Below are 22097 nucleotides of genomic sequence, written 5' to 3'. Positions count from 1 at the left end.
CATTGCCACTGTGACAGTGTGCCTGTGCATGTACATTGCCTGTGTGACAGTGTGCCTGTGTCTGTATATTGCCTGTGTGACAGTGACTGTACATTGCCTGTGTGCCTGTGTCTGTGCTTTGCCAGTGTGACAGTGTGCCTGTGCCTGTACATTGCCTGTGTAACAGTGTGCCTGTGTGTGTACATTGCTAGTGTGACAGTGTGTGTACATTGCCAGTGTGCCTGTGTCTGTACATTGCCAGTGTGACAGTGTATGTACATTGCCTGGGTGACAGTGTGCCTGTGTCTGTACATTGCCAGTGTGACAGTGTGCCTGTGTCTGTACATTGCCTGTGTGACAGTGTGCCTGTGACTGTACATTGCCTGTGTGCCTGTGTCTGTACTTTGCCAGTGTGACAGTGTGCCTGTGTATGTACATTGCCAGTGTGCCTATGTCTGTACATTGCCACTGTGACAGTGTGCATGTGTCTGTATATTGCCTGTATGACAGTGACTGTACATTGCCTGTGTGCCTGTGTCTGTACTTTGCCAGTGTGACAGTGTGCCTGTGCCTGTACATTGCCTGTGTAACAGTGTGCCTGTGTGTGTACATTGCTAGTGTGACAGTGTGTGTACATTGCCAGTGTGCCTGTGTGCCTGTGTCTGTATATTGCTGGTGTGACAGTGTCTGTGCATTGCCTGTGACAGTGTGGCTGTGCCTGTACATTGCCTGTGTGACAGTGTGCCTGTGTCTGTACATTGCCTGCGTGACAGTGTGCCTGTGTCTGTACATTGCCTGCATGACAGTGTGCCTGTGTCTGTACATTGCCTGTGTTCCTGTGTCTGTATATTGCCAGTGTGACAGAGTGCCTGAGTCTGTACATTGCCTGTGTGACAGTGTGCCTGTGTCTGTACATTACCAGTGTGACAGTGTGCCTGTGTCTGTACATTGCCTGTGTGCCTGTGTCTATTCATTGCCTGTGTGACAGTGTGCCTGTGTCTGTACATTGCCTGTGACAGTGTGCCTGTGTGTACATTGCCTGTGTGACAGTGTGACAGTGTCTGTACATTGACAGTGTGCCTGTGCGACAGTGTCCGTACATTTCCTGTGTGAGTGTCTATGCATTGCCTGTGTGCCTGTGTGACAGTGTCTGTACATTGCCTGTGTGACTGTGACAGTGTCTGTACATTGCCTGTGTGACAGTGTCCGTACATTGCCTGTGTGACAGTGTCTGTACATTGCCTGTGTGCCTGTGTCTGTACATTGCATGTGTGACAGTGTGCCTGTGTTTGTACATTGCCTCTGTAACAGTGTCTGTACATTGCCAGTGTGACAGTGTGCCTGTGTCTATACATTGCCTGTGTGACAGTGTGTCTGTACATTGCCTGTGTGCCTGTGTCTGTACATTGCCTGTGTGACAGTGTCTATTCATTGCCTGTGTGACAGTGTGCCTGTGTCTGTACATTGCCTGTGACAGTGTGCCTGTGTGTACATTGCCTGTGTGACAATGTGACAGTGTCTGTACATTGACAGTGTGCCTGTGCGACAGTGTCTGTACATTTCCTGTGTGAGTGTCTATGTATTGCCTGTGTGCCTGTGTGACAGTGTCTGTACATTGCCTGTGTGACTGTGACAGTGTCTGTACATTGCCTGTGTGACAGTGTCCGTACATTGCTTGTGTGACAGTGTCTGTACATTGCCTGTGTGCCTGTGTCTGTACATTGCAAGTGTGACAGTGTGCCTGTGCCTGTACGTTGCCTGTGTGCCAGTGTCTGTACATTGCCAGTTTGACAGTGTGCCTGTGTCTGTACGTTGCCTGTGTGCCAGTGTCTGTACATTGCCAGTGTGACAGTGTGCCTGCGTCTGTACATTGCCTGTGTGACAGTGTGCCTGCGTCTGTACAGTGCCTGTGTGACAGTGTCTGTACATTGCCAGTGTGACAGTGTGCCTGTGTCTGTACGTTGCCTGTGTGCCAGTGTCTGTACATTGCCTGTGTGACAGTGTGCCTGTGCCTGTACATTGCCTGTGTGCCAGTGTGACTGTGCCTGGCATTGCCTGTGTGCCTGTGTCTGTACATTGCCACTGTGACAGTGTGCCTGTGCCTGTACATTGCCTGTGTGACAGTGTGCCTGTGTCTGTATATTGCCGGTGTGACAGTGTCTGTACATTGCCTGTGTGCCTGTGTCTGTACATTGCATGTGTGACAGTGTGCCTGTGTGTCAGTGTCTGTACATTGCCAGTGTGACAGTGTGCCTGTGTCTGTACATTGCCTGTGTGCCTGCGTGACAGTGTCTGTACATTACCAGTGTGACAGTGTGCCTGTGTCTGTACGTTGCCTGTGTGCCTGTGTCTGTACATTGCCTGTGTGACAGTGTGCCTGTGTCTGTACATTGCCTATGTGCCTGTGTGACAATGTCTATACATTGCCTGTGTGCCTGTGTGACAGTGTCCTTGTGTCTGTACATTGCCAGTGTGACAGTGTGCCTGTGTCTGTACATTGCCTGTGTGACAGTGTGCCTGTGTCTGTACATTGCCTATGTGACAGTGTCTGTACATTGCCCGTGTGCTTGTGTCTGTACTTTGCCAGTGTGACAGTGTGCCTGCGCCTGTACATTGCGTGTGTGACAGTGTGCCTGTGTGGACATTGACAGTGTGAGAGTGTGACAGTGTCTGTACATTGACTGTGTGCCTGTGTCTGTACATTGCCAGTGTGCCTGTGTCTGTACATTGCCAGTGTGACAGTGTGTCTGTGTCTGTACATTGCCTGCGTGACAGTGTCTGTACAATGCCTGTGACAGTGAGGCTGTGGCTGTACATTGCCAGTGTGACAGTGTGCTGTTGTCTGTACACTGCCAGTGTGACAGTGTGCTGTTGTCTGTACACTGCCAGTGTGACAGTGTACCGGTGTCTGTACATTGCCTGTATGCCTGTGGCTGTACATTGCCAGTGTGCCTGTGTCTGTACACTGCCTGTGTGCCTGTGTCTGTACATTGCCAGTGTGACTTTGTGCCTGTGACTGTACATTGCCTGTGTGCCTGTGTCTGTACATTGCCAGTGTGACAGTGTGTCTGTGTGAGTGTCTGTACATTGCCCGTGTGACAGTGTACCTGTGTCTGTACATTGCCAGTGTGACAGTGTGCCTGTGTGAGTGTCTGTACATTGCCTGTGTGACAGTGTGCCTGCGTCGGTACATTGCCAGTGTGACAGTGCCTGTGTGAGTGTCTGTACATTGCCTGGGTGACAGTGTGTCTGTGTCTGTGCATTGCCAGTGTGCCAGTGTGTCTGTGTCGGTACATTGCCTGCGTGCCTGTGTCTGTACATTGCCAGTGTGACAGTGTGCCTGTGTGAGTGTCTGTACATTGCCTGTGTGACAGTGTGCCTGTGTCTGTACATTGCCTGTTTGACAGTGTGCCTGTGTGACAGTGTCTGTACATTTCCTGTGTGACAGTGTGCCTGTGTCTGTAAATTGCCAGTCTGACAGGGTGCCTGTGTCTGTACATTGCCTGTGTGACAGTGTGCCTGTGTCTGTACATTGCCTGTGTGCCTGTGTCTGTACATTGCCAGTGTGACGGTGTGCCTGTGTGTATGTTGCCTGTGTCAGTACATTGCCTGTGTGACAGTGTTCCTGTGTCTGTACCTTGCCTGTGTGACAGTGTCTGTACATTGCCAGTGTGACAGTGTGTCTGTGTCTGTACATTGCCTGTGTGACAGTGTGCCTGTGTCTGTATATTGCTTGTCTGACAGCGTCTGTACATTGCCGGTGTGACTGTGTGCCTGTGTCTGTACATTGCCAGTGTGACAGTGTGCCTGTGTCAGTACATTGCCAGTGTGACATTGTCTGTACATTGCTTGTGTGACAGCGTCTGCACATTGCTAGTGTGACAGTGTGCCTGTGTCTGTACATTGTCTGTGTGCCTGTGTCTGTACATTGCCAGTGTGACAGTGTGCCTGTGTCTGTAGATTGCCTGTGTGCCTGTGTCTGTACATTGCCAGTGTTACAGTGTGCCTGTGTCTATACATTGCCAGTGTGACAGTGTGCCGATGTCTGTACATTGCCAGTCTGACTGTGTGCTTGTGTCTGTACATTGCCTGTGTGACAGTGTGCTTGTGTCTGTACATTGCCTGTGTGTCTGTGTCTGTAAATTGCCAGTGTGACAGTGTGGCTGTGTCTGTACATTGCTAGTGTGACAGTGTGCGTGTGTGTGTACATTGCCAGTGTGCCTGTGTCTGTACATTGCCATTGTGACATTGTCTGTACATTGCCAGTGTGACAGCGTGCCTGTGTCTGTACATTGCCAGAGTGACAGAGTCTGTACATTGCCTGTGACAGTGTGGCTGTGTCTATACATTGCCAGTGTGACAGTGTGCCTATATCTGTACATTGCCAGTGTGCCTGTGTCTGTACATTGCCTGTGACAGTGTGCATGTGTCTGTACATAGCCTGTGTGCCTGTGTCTGTACATTGCCAGTGTGACTTTGTGCCTGTGACTGTACATTGCCTGTGTCTGTACATTGCCAGTGTGACAGTGTGCCTGTGTCGGTACATTGCCAGTGTGACAGTGTGCCTGTGTGAGTGTCTTTACATTGCCTGTGTGATAGTGTACCTGTGTCTGTACATTGCCAGTGTGACAGTGTGCCTGCGTCAGTACATTGCCAGTGTGACAGTGCCAGTGTGAGTGTCTGTACATTGCCTGTGTGACAGTGTGCCTGTGTCTGTACATTGCCTGTTTGACAGTGTGCCTGTGTGACAGTGTCTGTACATTTCCTGTGTGACAGTGTGCCTGTGTCTGTAAATTGCCAGTCTGACAGGGTGCCTGTGTCTATACATTGTCTGTGTGACAGTGTGCCTGTGTCTGTACATTGCCAGTGTGCCTGTGTCTGTACATTGCCAGTGTGACGGTGTGCCTGTGTGTACGTTGCCTGTGTCAGTACATTGCCTGTGTGACAGTGTTCCTGTGTCAGTACATTGCCTGTGTGACAGTGTCTGTACATTGCCAGTGTGACAGTGTGTCTGTGTCTGTACATTGCCAGTGTGCCTGTGTCTGTACATTGCCAGTGTGACGGTGTGCCTGTGTGTACGTTGCCTGTGTCAGTACATTGCCTGTGTGACAGTGTTCCTGTGTCAGTACATTGCCTGTGTGACAGTGTCTGTACATTGCCAGTGTGACAGTGTGTCTGTGTCTGTATATTGCCTGTGTGACAGTGTGCCTGTGTCTGTATATTGCCTGTCTGACAGCGTCTGTACATTGCCGGTGTGACAGTATGCCTGTGTCTGTACATTGCCAGTGTTACAGTGTGCCTGTGTCTATACATTGCCAGTGTGACAGTGTGCCGATGTCTGTACATTGCCAGTCTGACTGTGTGCTTGTGTCTGTACATTGCCTGTGTGACAGTGTGCTTGTGTCTGTACATTGCCTGTGTGTCTGTGTCTGTAAATTGCCAGTGTGACAGTGTGGCTGTGTCTGTACATTGCTAGTGTGACAGTGTGCGTGTGTGTGTACATTGCCAGTGTGCCTGTGTCTGTACATTGCCATTGTGACATTGTCTGTACATTGCCAGTGTGACAGTGTGCCTGTGTCTGTACATTGCCAGAGTGACAGAGTCTGTACATTGCCTGTGACAGTGTGGCTGTGTCTATACATTGCCAGTGTGACAGTGTGCCTATATCTGTACATTGCCAGTGTGCCTGTGTCTGTACATTGCCTGTGACAGTGTGCATGTGTCTGTACATTGCCAGTGTGACTTTGTGCCTGTGACTGTACATTGCCTGTGTGCCTGTGTCTGTACATTGCCAGTGTGACAGTGTGCCTGTGTCGGTACATTGCCAGTGTGACAGTGTGCCTGTGTAAGTGTCTTTACATTGCCTGTGTGATAGTGTACCTGTGTCTGTACATTGCCAGTGTGACAGTGTGCCTGTGTGAATATCTGTACATTGCCTGTGTGACAGTGTGCCTGCGTCGGTACATTGCCAGTGTGATAGTGCCTGTGTGAGTGTCTGTACATTGCCTGTGTGACAGTGTGCCTGTGTCTGTACATTGCCTGTTTGACAGTGTGCCTGTGTGACAGTGTCTGTACATTTCCTGTATGACAGTGTGCCTGTGTCTGTAAATTGCCAGTCTGACAGGGTGCCTGTGTCTGTACATTGCCTGTGTGACAGTGTGCCTGTGTCTGTACATTGCCAGTGTGCCTGTGTCTGTACATTGCCAGTGTGACAGTGTGTCTGTGTCTGTACATTGCCAGTGTGCCTGTGTCTGTACATTGCCAGTGTGATGGTGTGCCTGTGTGTACGTTGCCTGTGTCAGTACATTGCCTGTGTGACAGTGTTCCTGTGTCAGTACATTGCCTGTGTGACAGTGTCTGTACATTGCCAGTGTGACAGTGTGCCTGTGTCTGTACATTGCCTGTGTGACAGTGTGCCTGTGTCTGTATATTGCCTGTCTGACAGCGTCTGTACATTGCCGGTGTGACAGTATGCCTGTGTCTGTACATTGCCAGTGTTACAGTGTGCCTGTGTCTATACATTGCCAGTGTGACAGTGTGCCGATGTCTGTACATTGCCAGTCTGACTGTGTGCTTGTGTCTGTACATTGCCTGTGTGACAGTGTGCTTGTGTCTGTACATTGCCTGTGTGTCTGTGTCTGTAAATTGCCAGTGTGACAGTGTGGCTGTGTCTGTACATTGCTAGTGTGACAGTGTGCGTGTGTGTGTACATTGCCAGTGTGCCTGTGTCTGTACATTGCCATTGTGACATTGTCTGTACATTGCCAGTGTGACAGTGTGCCTGTGTCTGTACATTGCCAGAGTGACAGAGTCTGTACATTGCCTGTGACAGTGTGGCTGTGTCTATACATTGCCAGTGTGACAGTGTGCCTATATCTGTACATTGCCAGTGTGCCTGTGTCTGTACATTGCCTGTGACAGTGTGCATGTGTCTGTACATTGCCAGTGTGACTTTGTGCCTGTGACTGTACATTGCCTGTGTGCCTGTGTCTGTACATTGCCAGTGTGACAGTGTGCCTGTGTCGGTACATTGCCAGTGTGACAGTGTGCCTGTGTAAGTGTCTTTACATTGCCTGTGTGATAGTGTACCTGTGTCTGTACATTGCCAGTGTGACAGTGTGCCTGTGTGAATATCTGTACATTGCCTGTGTGACAGTGTGCCTGCGTCGGTACATTGCCAGTGTGATAGTGCCTGTGTGAGTGTCTGTACATTGCCTGTGTGACAGTGTGCCTGTGTCTGTACATTGCCTGTTTGACAGTGTGCCTGTGTGACAGTGTCTGTACATTTCCTGTATGACAGTGTGCCTGTGTCTGTAAATTGCCAGTCTGACAGGGTGCCTGTGTCTGTACATTGCCTGTGTGACAGTGTGCCTGTGTCTGTACATTGCCAGTGTGCCTGTGTCTGTACATTGCCAGTGTGACGGTGTGCCTGTGTGTACGTTGCCTGTGTCAGTACATTGCCTGTGTGACAGTGTTCCTGTGTCAGTACATTGCCTGTGTGACAGTGTCTGTACATTGCCAGTGTGACAGTGTGCCTGTGTCTGTACATTGCCTGTGTGACAGTGTGCCTGTGTCTGTATATTGCCTGTCTGACAGCGTCTGTACATTGCTGGTGTGACAGTGTGCCTGTGTCTGTACATTGCCAGTGTGACAGTGTGCCTGTGTCTGTATATTGCCTGTCTGACAGTGTGCCTGTGTCTGTAGATTGCCTGTGTGCCTGTGTCTGTACATTGCCAGTGTTACAGTGTGCCTGTGTCTATACATTGCCAGTGTGACAGTGTGCCGATGTCTGTACATTGCCAGTCTGACTGTGTGCTTGTGTCTGTACATTGCCTGTGTGACAGTGTGCTTGTGTCTGTACAATGCCTGTGTGTCTGTGTCTGTAAATTGCCAGTGTGACAGTGTGGCTGTGTCTGTACATTGCTAGTGTGACAGTGTGCGTGTGTGTGTACATTGCCAGTGTGCCTGTGTCTGTACATTGCCATTGTGACATTGTCTGTACATTGCCAGTGTGACAGTGTGCCTGTGTCTGTACATTGCCAGAGTGACAGAGTCTGTACATTGCCTGTGACAGTGTGGCTGTGTCTATACATTGCCAGTGTGACAGTGTGCCTATATCTGTACATTGCCAGTGTGCCTGTGTCTGTACATTGCCTGTGACAGTGTGCATGTGTCTGTACATAGCCTGTGTGCCTGTGTCTGTACATTGCCAGTGTGACTTTGTGCCTGTGACTGTACATTGCCTGTGTGCCTGTGTCTGTACATTGCCAGTGTGACAGTGTGCCTGTGTCGGTACATTGCCAGTGTGACAGTGTGCCTGTGTGAGTGTCTTTACATTGCCTGTGTGATAGTGTACCTGTGTCTGTACATTGCCAGTGTGACAGTGTGCCTGTGTGAATATCTGTACATTGCCTGTGTGACAGTGTGCCTGCGTCGGTACATTGCCAGTGTGACAGTGCCTGTGTGAGTGTCTGTACATTGCCTGTGTGACAGTGTGCCTGTGTCTGTACATTGCCTGTTTGACAGTGTGCCTGTGTGACAGTGTCTGTACATTTCCTGTGTGACAGTGTGCCTGTGTCTGTAAATTGCCAGTCTGACAGGGTGCCTGTGTCTGTACATTGCCTGTGTGACAGTGTGCCTGTGTCTGTACATTGCCAGTGTGCCTGTGTCTGTACATTGCCAGTGTGACGGTGTGCCTGTGTGTACGTTGCTTGTGTCAGTACATTGCCTGTGCGACAGTGTTCCTGTGTCAGTACATTGCCTGTGTGACAGTGTCTGTACATTGCCAGTGTGCCTGTGTCTGTACATTGCCTGTGTGACAGTGTGCCTGTGTCTGTATATTGCCTGTCTGACAGCGTCTGTACATTGCCGGTGTGACAGTGTGCCTGTGTCTGTACATTGCCAGTGTGACAGTGTGCCTGTGTCTGTACATTGCCTGTGTAACAGTGTCTGCACATTGCTAGTGTGACAGTGTGCCTGTGTCTGTAGATTGCCTGTGTGCCTGTGTCTGTACATTGCCAGTGTGACAGTGTGCCTGTGTCTGTACATTGCCTGTGTGCATGTGTCTGTACATTGCCAGTGTTACAGTGTGCCTGTGGCTGTACATTGCCAGTGTGACAGTGTGCGGATGTCTGTACATTGCCAGTCTGACAGTGTGCTTGTGTCTGTACATTGCCTGTGTGACAGTGTGCTTGTGTCTGTACATTGCCAGTGTGACAGTGTGCCTGGGTCTGTACATTGCCAGTGTGCCTGTGTCTGTACACTGCCTGTGTGCCTGTGTCTGTACATTGCCAGTGTGACTTTGAGCCTGTGACTGTACATTGCCTGTGTGCCTGTGTCTGTACATTGCCAGTGTGACAGTGTGCCTGTGTGAGTGTCTGTATATTGCCCGTGTGACAGTGTACTTGTGCCTGTACATTGCCAGTGTGACAGTTTGCCTGTGTCTGTAAATTGCCAGTCTGACAGGGTGCCTGTGCCTGTACATTGCCGGTGTGACCGTGTGCGTGTGCCTGTGCCTGTGCAGTGCCTGTGTGGTGTGGCCCAGTTGCTCCCGCAGTTCGGAGCTGACAGTGCTTGGTTTTGCTGGGATGGTGCTGTTGCTGTTCCCTGGGAGGATGCTCGCCTCCCCCGCCAGCTCCGACACACCCTCCGTGTCCTGCGGGAGGAGCTGGGCGGCTGTGTGTCAGTCTCTAACCCGGAAGCCGAGCCCCAGTCCCGGACTGGACTCGCCTCCTGCAACTTCGGGAGCGGCTGAAACTTCCCGAGAAACTTGCTGGCGCCGGCGGGGAGGGGGGCTCGGAGCCCGGAGCCCGGAGCCCGGAGCCCGGTCTGCAGAAGGTGGGTGGCGGAATCCCGAATGGGGATGGGTGAGGGAGGCCTGGAAATCTGCTGGAGACGGGACATTCCCGTCCCTGCGTGTAACTTTGTGGAACTGAGAGGGAGGGGGGTGACCAGAGAAGATTGCAAATCAGAATTAAATCAGTTTCCAGGTGGGAGGGGGAACACTGATTCCAAAATTATTGTTTTTTAAAATCATAATTTCGGGCATGTTTCTGGTGAGCTGCGTGACGTTTTTATTTAACACACCCAACTTTCTTTTTGAAAAATGTTGTGCCTCTGGGACACTGTGCTGCTGTTGGGTTTCCGCCCTGCCTGACTCTTTTGGGGTATTACTGTACCTGGATTCTTGATTCCTTGGGGGTGGGACCTCGGGGATAGAGTGGATCATGTTGGAAGTACTGGGGTTTTGTTTTGTGCGGACGCAGTGGTTCCTTGTACAGACAGCTCAGCCTTGGTGTTTCAGTGTTAGTCACTGGTTATTCTCCCACTCTTCTTTCTCCTCTGTCCCCAGACCTGTCAATGCAGGAGACAGAAGCAGAAAGTGCTGGAGAAACTCAGCAGGTCTGGCAGCAGCTGTGGGGAGGGAGAAGAAACAGAGTTAATGTCTGCCGTACTGATGGTAGCTCAGAGAGAGTATGCTGAAGTTGGGGGTGGCAGGTGGGAGTGAAGAAAGTAAGCCGTCGGGTCCCCAGAGGGAGAGGCACTCAAAGGGAGGGGTAATGGTGAGCCAGGGAGGGGGGGGGGAAATAATTGCTGGTAAACACGAACCTTAAGTAGAGTTTGGGTTGTGTTGAAAACAAGGCGAAAGCGAGGACTGCAGATGCCGGAGATCAGAGTCACAAAGTGGGTGTTGCTGGAAAAGCACAGCAGGTCAGGCAGCATCTGAGGGAGCAGGAGAATCAACATTTCAGGCAGGAGCCCTTCATAGGGTTGAAAATAGTCCACATCTTGACAGGGCCATAAATCAGAGATTCCCTACTGTGTGGAAACAGGCCCTTCGGCCCGACAAGTCCACACCGACCCTCCAAAGAGTAACCCACCCAGACCCATTTCCCTCTGACTAATGCACCTAACACTACGGGCAGTTTAGCATGGCCAATTCACCTGACCTGCACATCTTTGGACTGTGGGAGGAAACCGGAGCACCCAGAGGAAACCCACGCAGACACGGGGAGAACGTGTAAACTCCACACAGACAGTCGCCCGAGGGTGGAATCGAACCCCGGTCTCTGGCGCTGTGAGGCAATAATGCTAACCATTGAGGCACTGTGCCGGTGGGTAATGGACAGGGAAGAAGGTGTCGAGGGCCTAAAATGATTGAACTCTGTGTTGAGTCCAGAATGCTGGAGGATCCCCAAGTGGAAAATGTGGTGTTATTCTTCCAGCTTGCGCTGGAGCACTGCAACAAACCTGAGACATAGGTGTTGGCCAGGGACCCGGTTGGTGTCATAGAGTCATAGAGATGAACAGCACAGAAACCGATCCTTCAGTCCAACCCGTCCATGCCGACCAGATATCCCAACCCAATCTCGTCCCACCTGCCAGCACCCGGCCCATATCCCTCCAAACCCTTCCTATTCATATACCCATCCAAATGCCTCCTAAATGTTGCAATTGTACCAGCCTCCACCACATCCTCTGGCAGCTCATTCCATACACATACCACCCTCTGAGTGAAAAAGTTGCCCCTTAGGTCACTTTTATATCTTTCCCCTCTCACCCTAAACCTATGCCCTCTAGTTCTGGACTCCCCAACCCCAGGGAAAAGACCTTGTCTATTTACCCTATCCATGCCCCTCATAATTTTATAAACCTCTATAAGGTCACCCCCCAGCCTTCAATACTCCAGGGAAAACAGCCCCAGCCTGTTCAGCCTCTCCCTATAGCTCAAATCCTCCAAACCCGGCAACATCCTTGTAAATCTTTTCTGAACCCTTTCAAGTTTCACAACATCTTTCCGATAGGAAGCATGCAATATTCCAACAGTGGCCTAACCAATGTCCTGTACAGCCGCAACATGACCTCCCAACTCCTGTACTCAATACTCTGACCAATAAAGAAAAGCAAACCAAACGCCTTCTTCACTATCCTATCTACCTGCGACTCCACTTTTAAGGAGCTATGAACTTGTACCCCAAGGTCTCTTTGTTCAGCAACACTCCCTAGGACCTTACCATTAAGTGTATAAGTCCTTCTAAGATTTGCTTTCCCAAAATGCAGCACCTTGCATTTATCTGAATTAAGCTCCATCTGCCACTTCTCAGCCCATTGTCCCATCTGGTCAAGATCCTGTTGTAATCTGAAGTAACCCTCTTCGCTGTCCACTACACCTCCAATTTTGGTTTCATCTGCAAACTTACTAACTGTACCTCTTATGCTCGCATCCAAAAAAATTTATGTAAATGACAAAAAGTAGAGGGCCCAGCACCGATCCTTGTTGCACTCCACTGGTCACAGGCCTCCAGTCTGAAAAACAGCCCTCCATCACCACCCTCTGTCTCTTACCTTTGAGCCAGTTCTGTATCCACATGGCTAGTTCTCCCTGTATTCTGTGAGATCTAACCTTGCTGCCCAGGTGTGTTGAAGCAACAGGAAGCTCAGGGTCATTTTTGCAGGCGTTCTGCTAAGCGATTGCCCAGTTTGCGCTTCCTGTCCCCAGTATAGAGGAGACCACATTGTGAGCAGCGAATGCAGGACACTGGGTGAAGTGAGGTGCCGATAAATCGCTGCTTCACCTGGAAGTGAGACCTGGGACCTCGGATAGTGAGGAGGGAGGCAATAAATGGGCAGCTGCTTGCACTGGGATCAACCAAAAAACCTGCAGACGCTGGAGATCTGAACCAGAAATGGAAAGTGCTGGAGAAACTCAGCCGGTCTGGCAGCATCTGTGAAGAGAGCTCCACAGACCTACTGCGTTTCTCCAGCACTTTCTGATTTTTGGACAGGTGTTCCACCTTGCGGTTGCAGGGGACGGTGCTGTGATGGGGGAGAGAGGGTGGTGTGGTGGGGGATGTTGGGAGCTGCATTGAGGCTGTGGGGGCGGGGTGGCTGTTGGGAGTGGATCAAGCAGTCCCAGCGAGAACGGTCCCTGTGGAAGGCTGACCAGGGAGGGGAATATGGGTTGGCATCTCGCTGGAGGTGGCAGAGATGGAGGCTAAGGGTCCTTCAGATGCGGATGCTGGTTGGGTGGAGCCTCAGCGTTCTCCTGCCATTCCCCCCCCCCCCCGTAAAACCCTGCCACAACCCCTTCCCATCAACTATCCTGCCCCTTCTACTGCCCCATCCATTTACCCCAGCCCTTCAGCCAATACCTCCTCTGTCTTTTCCATGACTTCAGCCTCCCATTTTCTCTGCCCCATCCCACTCCCTCCTCCTCTGTTCCTCCCACTACTCCTCCTGGGCTGTCCTTTCCCTTATCTGTTCCCCCCACACCCCACCCTTCCTCCTCTGCTCAGTCTCGGTTCTCCCGGCCATCTCTGTCTGGCCCCTCTTTGGCTCCCTCTCAGTATCACAGATAAGGGTACAAACCATCAACTGTACAGTACTTACCTGGGTCCAAAGTGACAGCGTGGCTGATATCTCCCTGTGATTGTGCCATGGTATGGAATATCACTGATGTGTCCCAGTATTTACCCTCTGGTGTGTAATATTGCTAATATCTCATCTTGTATTTCCTGTGATGTACAATGGCATTAATAGTTCTTAGTATTAACCAAATTCTGTATGATATCACCAATAGCTCACGCGCTATGGGATATTGCTAACAGCTCCCACAGTGTGGGATATCGCTGACATCTTCCATGGTGTGGGATATCGCCGATAGCTCCCATGGTGTGGGATATCGCTGATATCTCCCGCAGTGTGGGATATCGCCGATAGCTCCCGTGGTGTGGGATATCGCTGATATCTTCCGTGGTGTGGGATATCGCCGATAGTTCCCGCGGTGTGGGATATCGCTGATATCTCCCGCGGTGTGGGATAACGCCGATAGCTCCCCTGGTGTGAGATATCGCCAATAGCTCCCGTGGTTTCGGCTATTGCCGATAGCTCCCGCGGTGTGGGAAATCGCCAATAGCTCCCGTGGTGTGGGATATTGCTAACAGCTCCCGCAGTGTGGGATATTGCTGACAGCTCCCGCGGTGTGGGATATCGCTGATATCTCCTGTGGTGTGGGATATCGCTGATATCTCCTGTGGTGTGGGATATCGCTGATATCTCCTGTGGTGTGGGATATCGCTGATATCTCCCGCGGTGTGGGATATCGCCGATAGCTCCCGTGGTGTGGGATATCGCTGATATCTTCCATGGTGTGGGATATCGCCGATAGTTCCCGCGGTGTGGGATATCGCTGATAGCTCCCGCGGTGTGGGATATCGTTGATAGCTCCCGTGGTGTGGGATATCGCCGATAGCTCCCGCGGTGTGGGATATCGCTGACAGCTCGCAGTGTGGGATATCGCTGACAGCTCCTGTGATGTGGGCTATCGCTGATAGCTCCCGCGGTGTGGGATATCGCTGACAGCTCCCGCGGTGTGGGATATCGCTGACAGCTCCCGCGGTGTGGGATATCGCCGATAGCTCCCGCGGTGTGGGATATCGTTGATAGCTCCCGCGGTGTAGGATATCGCTGATAGCTCCCGCGATGTAGGATATCGCTGACAGCTCCCGCGGTGTGGGATATCGCTGACAGCTCCCGTGGTGTGGAATATTACTTATATCTCCCGCGGTGTGGGGTATCACTGACAGCTCCCGCGGTGTGGGATATCGCTGACAGCTCCCGCGGTGTCGGATATCTCCGATAGCTCCCGCGGTGTGGAATATTACTGCTATCTCCCAGTATTGATGCTGTGGTGTGAGATATCATAGAGATTGCCCCTTCTCTCCCTCCATGGTGTGGGGCATTGCTGATACTGTGCTGTGTTAACCCCGTAACCCCGTTATCCCAGCCAAGTGCACCTCCCTCTCCAATCGGTAGCAGCCGACAAGCCACTTGGGCCAAAGAGAGCGCGTTTTAAGGAGAGTTTGAACAGAGGTGGACAGACAGAAAGGATTAGGGAGGAGATTTCAGAAACTGGGGATGGACATTTTGAGGGAATGGCTTAGCGATGTGGAACTGAGGAAGTGCACAGTTCCAAGATGGCTTCCAGGTGGTAGCTAGTTCTTCACAGGCCAGGACTCGTAACTGTCTTTGTCTGAGTGTTTCATGACTAAGTCACACAAGGTTCTCAATTCTTTTAGAAACCGTATACCATATTCAGAAGAAAGATAGCTCAGATCTGAGACAGTGATGTCCCCACATACCCAACAACTCTTGAGCTTCTGAGAACATCCCCGTGAGCGATTCATTGTTAGGCTTGGAGAGACAGGCCGGGTTTTCTGGTCAGTGACAGCCACCTCACCCCCTATGAAAGCAGCTTTCCAACTGGCTCCCGGCGTTTCACTCTGTGATATTTGCACGGCTGCAATTCCCCAGCCCCGCTACTGCGAGTGGAAGTAAAGCAGGCCATGATCTTACTGAAGGCCCGACAGGCCTAACTCTACTCCTATTCAAGTCCCACTGCAAAGACATCGGCACCTGACCTAAAGCTGACTTTCTGGTGCACCGTGAAGGATGTGCCACACTGTCAGAGGCGCAGAGTATGGCTGTCAGGCCCTGTGTGTTTTCTGAGGTGGGTTCAGAAGATCTCATGCAGCTGTTTTGAGCTGTGCTCACTGGCCATAACGGTGTTGTAAGGTCTCAAAAGGTGCTTGTTCTGATTAGCGAGTGACTCCCATTCCCCTCACAGAGGACGAGAAGTGGAGGTCAAGGAGGTTGAGGCAGTTCCCAGATGTTGCCCTGAAGCCAAGAATCTTTCTCATGTTCTGTATGGTGTGAGCTGAAACACACTCAAAATCTTCAAAGCAGAGTCAGGAATTTGAGCCAACTCATCATGGTTATGGCTGGCTCCATTTGTAGGTGTCCAAATGATGGATGGCCAATAGCTTCAGTTGAAGCCACCTGAGCTACAGGGAATACATGGCGAGGCATTTATTTATATCTGAGGTCTCCAGCATCACCAATGCCAGTCTCTAAACATTCAGTCACTCTGTGTGATACTGAGAAAGAGCTGAGAGCACGAGGTGCTGTTAATGCCCTGACAGCATTCCAGCAATAGTATTACAGGCTTGTGCTCCAGAACTTGCCAGATCCCTAACCAAGCTGTTCCAGTACAGTTATAACACTGGCATCTACCCGACAATGTGGGAAGTTGCTCAGGTATGTCCTGTACACAATAAGCTGGACAAATCCAACCCGGCCAATTACCACCTCCTCTCGATGATCAGTAAAGGGATGGAAGGGGTCACCAACAGGGCTATCAAGCAGCACCCGGTCAGCGTTAACCTGCTCAGTGACGCCCAGTTTGGGTTCCCCCAGGACCCCTCAGCTTCTAACCTCATTACAGCCTTGGGTTCAAACATGGACAGAAGAGCTGAATCCCAGAGGGGAGGGGAGAGGGACATCAAGGCTGCATTCGACCGAGTGTGGCATCAAGGAGCCCTGGCAAAACTGGAATCAATGGGTATCGGGGGGCAAACTCTCCACTGGTTGGAGTCACACCTGACACATAGGAAGATGGTCGCGGTTGTTGGAGGTCAGTCACCTCCGCTCCAGGACAGCTTTGCGGAAGTTCCTCAGGATAGTGTCCTCAGCCCAACCATCTTCAGCTGCATCATCAACGACCTTCCCTCCATCACAAGGTCAGAAGTGGGAATGTTCACTGATGATTGCACAATGTTCAGCAGCATTCCCAGTTCCTCAGATAGTGAAGCCCCTCATGTTCAAATGTAGCAAAACCTGGGCAATATCCAGCCTTGGGCTGACAAGTGGCAAGTAACACTCGTGCCACACAAATGCCAGGCAATGACCATCCCCAAAAAAGCAAGGATCTCTTGATAATGGTATGACCATCACTGAATTCCCCCACTATCTGAAATCCTGGGGATTGCCATTGATCAGAAACTGAAATGGACTCGCCATATTATTACAGGAGCAGGTCAGAAGCTAGGAACCTGCAGTGAGTGACTCACCTCCTGACTCCCCAACCTCTCCACTGTCTGGTTCCAAACGTCACCACCATACGTCAATCTCCGAGGTCTGCAAAGCCAAGAAAATAATTGGAGGGAATGCTGGTCAGGAGTGTGATGGAATACTCCCGTCTTGCCCAGATGGGGGCAGCCCCAACATCACTCGAGTAGCTTGACACCATCTAGGACAAAGCAACTCAACTTGATTGGCACCACATTCCCAGATATCCCCTCCCTCCACCTCAGTAACAGCAGTGTGTACCATCTACAAGAGGCCCTGCAGAAATTCACCAAAGATCCTCAGACAGCGCCTTCCAAATCCACGACTGCTTCCATCCAGAAAGACAAGCAGGCAGATACATGGGAACACTACCCCCTTCCAAGTTCCCCTTCCAAACCACTCACCATCCCAACTGGGAAATATATCGATGTTCCTTCACTGTCACTGGGTCAGAATCCTGGAATTCCCTCCCTCAGGGCATTGTGGGTCAAGTGGAGGGCGAGTGAGAATTGTGCTGGTCTCTGCCTGGAATCTTTTGAAAGTCTGTCGCTCAGCAGGATGTATACCTCGATGTGTGACGCTCAGAGCAGGGGGAGGGGAAAGGTGAAGGGTGGGTTTGGACCAGGTGTCATCAGGTTGTCAGAATGGAGCTACTGTTTCACTGCTGTTGAAAAGGCCATTGTCAATCTTTCTAAGTAATGGCTTCCAGAATGAGGACAAAAACAGAAACCTGGCCAGTAACTTGGAAAAGGCAGCACTGTGCCAATTGTCTGTTTACATAAACTGCCCAGCAAATTAAAATTGATTAATTTTCCATCTTATTACGGCAAATGTAGCAATGATCATGACTCTATGCTATTTTACACTCTGAGTTTATGGAATGCTAATACACTTACCAGTGGCATTGCTCATCGGAGCAAAGTCCATATGAAACCAGGCAGATGGCCAGTGAAAAGACAGGGACAGAAAGACTGGCACAATAATATTTGCAACCAGCAGGATAGATTGAGGAGGCTGCAATGATTAGGAATCCACGGTTTTCCAAACAGACTCCGAGTACAACAAGAGAGTGATTGCGAATCTTTTATAAATCTCTAGTTAGGTTGCAACTGGTGTATCGGGCCTGTGACTTGAAGAGGGAGCAGAGTAGATTAATGGAAAGGGTGATGACCCTTCAGTAGTCTGGACAGACTGGACATACTCGGATTCTTTTCCTTGGAGCAGATGACACGAAGGGCTGACTTTGATTAGATTAGATTAGATTACAGTGTGGAAACAGGCCCTTCGGCCCAACAAATCCACACCGACCCGCTGAAGCGCAACCCACCCATTCATCTACATTTACCCCTTATCTAACACTACGGACAATTTGGCATGGCCAATCCACCTTGGACTGTGGGAGGAAACCGGAGCACCCGGAGGAAACCCACGCAGACACGGGGAGAATGTGCAAACTCCACACAGTCAGTCGCCTGAGTCAGGAATTGAACCCGGGTCTCCGGCGCTGTGAGGCAGCAGTGCTAACCACTGTGCCACCGTGCTGACTTGGTCGAGGTGTTCAAATATGAAATGGTTCAGATTGAGTAGGAAAGAGAAAATTGGTCCACTTACCAGAGAGTCAGGAACCAGAGGATAGCATTGAGATAATTGACCAGTAAAGCAGAGCAGTGGCAGATGGAGTTTAATTTAGATAAATGTGGCGTGCTGCATTTTGGAAAGGCAAATCAGCGCAGGACTTATATGCTTAATGGTGGGATCCTGGAAAGTGTTAAACAAACATGGAGACCTTGGGGTGCAGGTTCACAGTTCCTCAAAAGTGGAGTCACAGGCAGACAGGATAGTGAAGAAGGTGTTTGGTATGCTTGTCTTTATTGATTAGTGCATTGAGAACAGGAATTGGAAGGTCATGTTGCAGCTGTACAGGACACTTTTGGTACACTGTGTTCAATTCTGGTCTCTCTGCTATAGGAAAGATGTTGTGAAACTCGAAAGGGATCAGAGAAGATTTATAAGGCCATTGCCAGGGTTTGAGTTACAGGGAGAGGCTGAATAGACTGGAGCGATTTTCCCGGGACGGCGGAGGCTGAGGGGTGACCTTTATAGCGGTTTATAAAATCATGAGGGGTCCAGGTAAGGTGAATAGCCAAGATCTTTTTCTCAGGGTGGGGGAGTCCAGAACTGGAGCACATACGTTTACGATGAGAGGGGAAAGATAAAACAGAGACCTGAGGGGTAACTTCCTCACACAGATGGTGATGCGTATATGGAATGAGCTGCCAGAGGAAGTGGTGGAGGCTGGTACAATTACAACATTTAAAAGGCATCTAGATGGGTATATGAATAGGAAGGGTTTAGAAGGATATGGGCCAAATGCTGGCAAATGGGATTGATTAGGTTAGGATATCTGGTCGGCATGGACGAGTTGGACCGCAGAGTTTGTTTCTGTACTGTACATCTCTCTGACTAATTGAGACAGAGTCAGTTATGATTATTAATTGATTGTGGAATCTGATTCAGTAGCATTTTTCAGAAAGGGATTGGATCTGCACTTGAAAAGCAGAAGATTTACAGGGTAAAGACCAGTCGGAATTTTAACGGGGGAATGCAGGGAAAGTTGTTCCAAGAGCTAGCAGAGACACAACGATCCAAATTGGCCTCCCTGCGATTTGTGGTTGGCTTTATTAACCTCAAAAGCAGAAATGGAATGTTGAATCACACACTGCAGGCCTCAGCATCCCGCTCCGTTTCAACTTGGCTGCCTTATCTTTTCAGTTTGGAGGCTATGGATTCAGGGATCCACTGCAAGTGTCTCTTGCTGGAGGCACCAAACCAGTGCAATCCATCCCACTGCTTCCAGCTGTTGTCGTAAGTTGCTGCGGCACTATGGGGGAGCAAGCCCTATAGCTTTCCCGCCAGCATTCCTCCCTGTACTGACGCTTCCACTGAAGTCAATGGATCATCCATCCAATTTGTGGGATCTTACTCAGTTGAGGATGCATTTTACACAAAGCAGACCTCTCTGATTAATTAAACGGAGCTTCTTGTTATAAGTGTGCAAATTTTAATTGTAAATTTGATGCAAAACTGAGCACATACATTAGGAGCAGGAGTAGGCCATTTAGTCTGCTCACAGCTGAGCTGTTTGCATTTTGAATTCCAGGCACCTTAGATTCTTGTTAGGCAATCTGCTCCTGCCTTAAAATAATATTTAAAGGTTTCACCTATACTGCTTTCTGAGGGAGAATTCTGACATCATACCGCCCTCTGTGAGAAAACGATCCTTTCCCCTCTGCTGTGAAAGGGAGAGCCCTGAACCTTTAAACAGTGCTCCCTCGTCCTGGACTCACCCACAAGAGCAAACAACCTGCCCGTGTCCACCTTGTGAAGATTTCAGGCTCTATTAATTTTCAATCGGGGTTACCCCACTCATCAAGGTACCATGCATCTTTTTGCAAGTATAGTACTGAACATATTTGGAGCGATTGTGAACTGATTTCCCCCCGGTTTTCAGGCAGTTGTAGGCATTCACAGGATATGGATTACATCCTAAATCCTTCCTGTGTTGAAATGAGGAAAACTTGCTCTTTGTGCTGCCCTACCTCGTTATTTTCTCAGTTCTCTCAGCTGCAAACACACACTTTTCTTCAACGTTACTCCCCGTACGGATCTTGTCCCAACCACTGGATACTTCCTCATTTACCTGTGGTCTTTGCTTGTGTTAATCTTGGCGATGCCCTGCACTACACAGGCCTTGAGTTTTGACTGAGCTTTCTTTAGTGCCTTTTATAAACTTGGATCGTTGCCCCCAATCCTTTACCGCCGACACCGTAGGTTTAGAATCTTGTCATATAGGAAACACAGCAGTGAATTCCCGCACGCGGGACAGGACAGCAGTCCCACGCCAGAGTGTCGGGTAGAGGTGTGGAAGTTTCTGAAGCGGGTCTGTGCCTTTCAGACTCGGGGACAAGAGTGTTCCACACTGAGCCATGACCTGACATGACTTATGTCCTGCTCCCAATTCAATTTTTGCTTTCAACACTTTCAGTCATAGAGATGTACAACATGGAAGCAGACCCCTCAGTTGAAAACATCCATGCTAACCAGATGTCCTAACTTAATCTAGTCCCATTTGCCAGCACTTGGCCCATATCCCTCCAAACCCTTCCTATTCATATACCCATCCAAATGCCTCTTAAATGTTGCAATTGTACCAGCCTCCACCACTTCCTCTGGCAGCTCATTCCATACACATACCACCCTCTGCATGAAAACGTTGCCCCTTAGATCTCTTTTATATCTTTCCCCTCTCACCCTAAACCTATGCCCTCTAGTTCTGGACTCCCCCACCCCAGGGACAAGACCTTGTCTATTTACCCTAACCGTGCCCCTCATAATTTTGTAAACCTCTATAAGGTCACCCCTCAGTCTCCGACGCTCCAGGGAAAACAGCCCCAGCCTGTTCAGACTCTCCCTGTAGCTCAGATCCTCCAACCCTGGCAACATCCTTGTAAATATATGGCAAGCAGTGTTGGAATATGGCCTGCACTCTGCAGCCTCAGCCATAACAAAGGTTTGGAATGAATTTAAGATTAAAGCTGGGACTGAGGTCGAAACTTTGCTCATTTTGTGAATGAACCCTCGCTTCGATAGGAACCCGTTTGGTGAACTGTCAGCTCCTTTCAGTAGGGAGTCCCGTTAAAGTGGGCCTGCATTTAACATTGAAGCCAAAGCCTGAAAGAACTGCGGGTGCTGTAAATCAGAAATTGCTGGAAAAGCTCAGCAGGCCCGGCAGCACCTGTGGAGAGAGATCAGAGTTAACGTTTTGGGTGGAGTGACCCTTCCTCAGAATGGTGGACTTTAAAAATGTTGGACTGTCCATCTCCAGGGGAGTCTATTCCCTTTAACACACTCTCACAGAGGCTAATGGGGGGCTGTGGACTTGAGGCCATCATTAGAACAGCCATTGAATGGCCAAGCAGGCTTGAGGGGGCAGAATGGCCTACTCCTGTAAGGTGGTATTTTGTATGTTCACCTTCCACCTCAAATCACTCACAGCCACAACCGACGGTAATATTTCCTATGATTGTAGTCCATCTCCTGGGCAGCTCCATGTCCCTCACCTTCCGGCCCAGCCCGGTGCTGTCTGAGTGTTGCTTTCCACAACAGGTAAACCTACCGTTACCTCATCTCCAACGCTACCTTTCTATTTCCTT

At 50.1% G+C, this 22097-nt stretch overlaps 1 protein-coding gene and 1 long non-coding RNA gene across 2 annotated transcripts in view; one reads left to right on the top strand and one right to left on the bottom strand.

The window, feature by feature from the left end:
* The first annotated feature begins 9703 nt into the window (after positions 1 to 9703).
* Positions 9704 to 22097, top strand: part of elmo3 (engulfment and cell motility 3) — a 184940-nt gene continuing 172546 nt past the window's right edge. Inside the window, exon 1 of the mRNA XM_087996061.1 lies at positions 9704 to 9816. The gene's annotated coding sequence lies outside the window, so the exon portion shown is untranslated. The remainder of the gene's footprint in view (positions 9817 to 22097) is intronic.
* On the bottom strand, positions 10623 to 16923 carry LOC148147406 (uncharacterized). The gene is made up of 3 exons (XR_015759891.1): positions 16887 to 16923; positions 13369 to 13493; positions 10623 to 10701 (listed from the first exon to the last, which is right to left on the bottom strand). It is a non-coding gene; the product is annotated as an uncharacterized LOC148147406 (long non-coding RNA).

Source organism: Chiloscyllium plagiosum, unplaced genomic scaffold (assembly GCF_037043375.1).
Source record: "Chiloscyllium plagiosum isolate Xiang-an unplaced genomic scaffold, Cpla_swu_hap1 HiC_scaffold_17, whole genome shotgun sequence".
Lineage (NCBI taxonomy): Eukaryota > Metazoa > Chordata > Chondrichthyes > Orectolobiformes > Hemiscylliidae > Chiloscyllium > Chiloscyllium plagiosum.
This window is presented reverse-complemented; position numbering and strand designations above follow the sequence as displayed.